The sequence below is a fragment of the Asparagus officinalis genome, chromosome 5 (genome assembly GCF_001876935.1).
Source record: "Asparagus officinalis chromosome 5, Aspof.V1, whole genome shotgun sequence".
NCBI classification, from domain to species: domain Eukaryota; kingdom Viridiplantae; phylum Streptophyta; class Magnoliopsida; order Asparagales; family Asparagaceae; genus Asparagus; species Asparagus officinalis.
This window is the reverse complement of record NC_033798.1, coordinates 15061345-15066701: the sequence shown is the minus strand read 5'-3', so window position 1 is coordinate 15066701 and position 5357 is coordinate 15061345. Positions and strand designations below refer to the sequence as shown.

Sequence of the window (5357 nt, the reverse complement as noted above, 5' to 3'; positions counted from 1 at the left end):
CCCCCCCCCCCCCCCCTCTCCCTCTCTTCCCCTCTCTCTCACTCTCTCTGAAATAGTTAAATTAAATTCATGAAAAGTATAATCCAAGAGACAAAAGGGGGAAGTGAGTAGTTAAAATAAATTCATGGAAACTGAAAATTCAAAAATGAGAAAGGGAAGAGTGGAAGAGACAAAAAGGGAAACATACTTCTTCATCTCTCTCTCCCTCCCTTCGGCAACCACAACAAGCGATAAGCTTTGAAGCCATGGTCAAACCTAGTCCTCTCCTCCTCACCTCGACTATAGTACCCTGAACCCATCTTCCACCATCTCGAACCCACTTCTCACAGAACATTCGAATGCCTCTTCTAGCCTCCTTCAACCACCTCTATCCTCTAATGAAGCTTCTTTTGTCTTCCACCTACGACCAACTTCAGGTAATTTTTTTTTCTTTTTTTAATTTTCTTTTTTTGCTTTCGTTTTTTATTTGACCCAATTTCTTATAATTATTAGATAAGGTATAATCAATAGTAGTTTATTGATTAACTAAATTTATTAACTTTAACTCACTAATTAAGTGTTGTGAACTTGTAATTTTATTTAATTGAGTTTAGTTGAGTTCATTGATTGGTAATTTCTCTTTTGTAATATAGTCTAACTTAGTTCATTCTTTCGTGTTTAGTTTAATTAATTAAACTAAACATCGTTCATTGTTACTTTAGAATTATTTACTTTCATATTCATCTACTTAAATTCAAGTTGATATGTCAATTATTTGCTATTGTTGTTAGTTTAATTTCACACTCAAACTAGAGAACTTTGTGGTCGTCTGATAGATATGAGCTACAAATTGTTATTCACTTATTTGTTACAGTTACAGTTGATTTGATCTATGGATTGTTCTTTTTAATGTGTTTAGGCCCCAAGTTTCTCTGTCTAATAAAAGGGGAGAGTGAATCGTTAGCATAGATTCATGACAATCGTAGTCCAAGAGATAAAAAGGAGGAAGTGCATGGTTAGCAAAGATTCATGAAAGTGTAAATCTGAAAACAAAAAAGGGGAGAGCGGAAGAGACAAAATGGGAAACAAACAAATATAAATTCAAAAATAAGGAAGGGGATAGCAGAAGAGACAAAATAGAAAACAAACATACACTTCTTTCCCTCCCTTCACCACTCTGAAAATTACAGCGTGTAATGAGCTCTGAAGCTACAGTCAAACCTAGTCTTCTCCTCCTCACCTCGAACTCTTCTCCTTCTCACCTTGAATGCAGTCCCTCGAATCCCTCTTTCACTATCTCAAACCCAGTTCTCTCGGTACACCCGAGCGCCTCCTCTACCTTCGGTCTCCTCCGGCTACCTCTAATCTCTAATGAAGCTTCTCCTATCTTCCACCTCCAATCAACTTTAGGCAAAATGTTAATACTTTTTAATTTTTTATTTTATTTTTTGCTTTTTTTATTTGATCCAATTTCTTGTATAATTACTAGATAATGGGTAGTCCATAATAGTTTAGTGATTAACTAAGTTTAATAACTTTAACTTAGTATTTAAGTGTTATCAACTTGTAATTATGTTTAATTAAGTTGGCTGAGTTCATTGATTGGTAATTTATATTTTCTAATATAGTCTAACTTCAGTTCCTTGTTTTGTGTTTAGTTCAACTGTTAGTTTTATTAATTAAATAGTTTTATTAATTAAACTAAATGTTGTTCATTATTAGTTGAGAATTATTTACTTTAACATTAATCTAGTTTAATTCAAAGTTGATATGTCAATTAGTTGTTATTGTTGTTAGTTTAATTCTACATTCACATTATAGAACTTTGTGGTTGTCTGACTGATTTGAGCTATGAATGGTTATTCACTTATTTTTTATAGTTGATTTGATCCATGGATTTTTTTTTTTTTTGGAAAAAATGTGTTTAGGCCCTAAGTTTCTCATGGATGGAAGACTAAGCGATTAGCATAGATTCATGAAAAGAGTAATTCAAGAGATTAAAGAAGAAAGTGAGTAATTAAGATGAATTCTTGAAAAGTATAAATTCAAAAACGAGAGATGGGAGGGAGGAGACTAAATGGAAAGCAAATAAGTGCAAATTCCAAAATAAGAAAGGGGAGAATGGAAAAGACAAAATAAGAAACAAACATACCAGCAATCACAGCAATCACAGCAAGCGATCAGCTCTGAAGCTACAGTATCGTCTCCTCCTTGCCTTGCCCTCCTCTCCTCCTCGCCTCAAATGCAATCCCTCAAACCCAACTTTCACCATCTCAAGCTCAGTTCTCCCAGAACACCTGAGCGCCTCTTCTACCTCCGGTCACCGCTAACCTCTAACAAAGCTTCTCTTGTCCTCCCTCTCCCATTAACTTCAAGTAAAATTTTTATTCTCTTTTAATTTTTAATTCTTAATTTTATTTTTTTGCTTCTGTTTTTATCTATATTCTTGTATAAATATTAGATGATGAGTAGTCCATAGTAATTTATTGATTGACTAAGTTTATGAACTTTAACTTAGTATTTAAAAGTTTTTTTTTTTTTTTGGTAACGAGGGAACCCCGGTTAGCACTCCAGCGCCCCATTTTTGGGTCTGGCGGAGACCACAGATCGAGTCCCCCCGATCCCCCCACAACTGCAAGGAGCTTCGCCCAAATGATTAGGGGGCTCATCCCCATGTGCCAGGGCCAACGAGACCCACTTGCACCGGGCGAGCAGTGTGTGGACCAAGACAACCCAACCGGACCCCTAACTACCAGGCTGGGGTACTAACAAGGAAAAACCCCGGTCTCCACCCCACCCTTAGAGCGTGGACAACAGGTGAAATGCTGACGGGAATCGAACCCGGGACTAGCATGGGCACGAGACCCTAGGAGCCGAGTCGCTCCCCATGGCGCTGCTAGCCACGAGCCCACCCGCGGGTGGTTAGTATTTAAAAGTTGTAAGCTTGTAATTGTGTATAATTAAGTTTAGCTAAGTTCATTGATTGGTATTTTCTATCTTCTAATATAGTCTAACTTAATTCATTGTCTTGTGTTTAGTTTAACTAAGTTAGTTTAATTAATTAAATTAAATATCGTTCATTGTTAGTTTAGAATTATTTTAATATTAATCTAGTTTAATTCGAAGTTGATATGTTAATTAGTTATTATTGTTATTAGTTTAATTTCGCATTCACACTATAGAACTTTGTGGTTGTATGATTGATTTGAGCTATGGATTTTTACTCACTTATTTGTTAAAGTTGATTCGATCCATGAATTGTTTCTTGGAAAAAAAAAGTGGTTAGGCCCCAAGTTTGAGAACCTCATGTGACTAAGCCACTCACTTTTCTAGGCATGTGTTTAGGCCCTAAAGTTGAAGTTTTTATGTATTTAAACCCCCCTCAACCCATATTTTTCTCTCATCCTCAAAATATCCTTCATCTTCTTCCTCCTCTCTTGTACTCTCTCCTCTCTTCTCCTCCAACCCACCTCCGCCCTCATCTCTCCTACACTCATCCTCCTCCCTCCTCTTCCCTTCACCCAACTTCATTTCCTCCCTCCTATTTCTCCTTCATCTCTATCTTGCAAGGTTTTAAATGTCGACCGTCATGTCTGAGAAGCCAGTCGACACGTCGGATCGGGAGGGCTGACGATACGACATTAGGATTTTGTCGTACATCGTTTTACCAGCTCATATCAGACATGCCATGCGCCATTGCGGACATTGTGGGTTTGGGTTTGGGTAATAAATCATCGGGTTTGGGTAATAAATTCAAACCCAAATACTTAAAAAATCCTAAATACCGATGATTTTTATTTTTATTCCGATAGTTGTCTAGGGCAAATAGAACCCGATAGCAAATTAGGGCAAGATAAAACATCACTCCTTTTCTCTCGTTCCTTTGACATCGCAGCTCCGAAGCCCCTCCGCTTTCATCATCAAGCTTCCAATTCGGCGATGAAGAACTAAGCACTCAACCAAAGGTAAGTCTATCTCTCCCTTGTTCTCTCTCTCTCTCTCTCACTAACTATTCTTTGTTTCTTTGTCAATCTCAGATTGTGCAAAGGGGTTTCGCGGATTAGAGATTTGTTCAATTTTTCTATCTTCTCTCTCTTGTTCTAACTTCTAATTTAATTATTGTTTCTCGTCAAGGACTCGAGGTAAGTTGGCCGCTTGATCTCTTTATTTTTCCCTATCAAACATAGTTATATGGGAATCAAGTTTCTACAATCAGTTAGTGACCCTAAACATCATATGTTCTACTTTGTATATGTTTAGACTATAAATTTATAAAGTATGCTCAAATTGCATTTAAGAATGCTTAGATTTTATTTAGGACATGACATTATACATATGTGCACCACCTGATATAGCGATCTGACATTTATTATGTCCCTCGACATATCTCTAAATTTTCCCTATTTGATATGGATTTTAGCTGTCTGATATGAACCCGACATCTGACATTTAAACACTTGCTACCTCGTCCCTCCTCTGCCCCTCTCCTCCATCTCTACCTCGTCCCCTCCATCTCTGCCTCGTCCCTCCTCTGCCCCCCTCCTTCAACTCACCCTCTTCCACTTCCACCCTCCTCTCTCCTCTTTCTCCATATCCATCTACCCTTTCTCCTTCCACAAACGCCACCATATCTTGGAAATTTAAATGGAGAGTCAATTATGAGTTTATGAGGGATTTCAGTCTGCTTTGTCTAATAGCAAGCTTTTAGGGTTGAGTTCACCTATATCCCTTACACTACACAATGTATTTCTCTAACACATTGATCAATTGATCAACACCGTCATTCGATAACACACATTCAGCCAAAGCAGTAGCCATTATATTTAAAATGACGATCGATAATACATATAGTTCAGCAATAGCAGTTCTAATTTCAACATCTAAACAGAAAAATAAATAAATAAATACCTTGCAAATGCTGCCGAATGAACACAACCAACAGCAGCAACGAGAAGGGCAAAATCTGCTCGATCCACCTCGCAAGCTGCTGTATATCGTACCTCTGATACGATGAATCCCTTCCAGTCCCTTCCCCCTCCAAATCACTCCTCCTCTCTGACGCCGAATTCGACGAGTCCTGCGAATTCAAAGGACTCACTCCTCCACCTCCTTCCTCTCTCTCATCACTCCCTGTACTCTCATCAGGAATCGATGAATCCGCTTCCCGCTCTAAAACCCGAACACTTTCTTGATCGCCGGCGCCGATGATTCGTATGGAGACCTCGCCGTCGCTGGGCGCAGCGGGGGCCAAGGGTTCTGACTCCTGATGGCTTGATCGAGGGTTTTGCAAGATTCCAGAGTATTCTAATAGAGTTGAGAGAGGAGCCTGGATGAAACTGAAGGGGGAGAACTGGACGCTGTATCTTCTGGAAGAGCCA

General features: G+C 38.6%; 1 protein-coding gene across 2 annotated transcripts in view; it reads right to left on the bottom strand.

The window, feature by feature from the left end:
• Nucleotides 1–5018, bottom strand: part of LOC109844057 (RING finger and transmembrane domain-containing protein 2-like) — an 18665-nt gene extending 13647 nt beyond the window's left edge. Inside the window, exon 1 of one of the 2 annotated variants that reach the window (XM_020413065.1) lies at nucleotides 4888–5018. The gene's annotated coding sequence lies outside the window, so the exon portion shown is untranslated. Of the gene's footprint in view, nucleotides 1–187; nucleotides 550–4887 lie in introns of those variants that run through there. The other variant, XM_020413064.1, reaches the window with a different exon arrangement.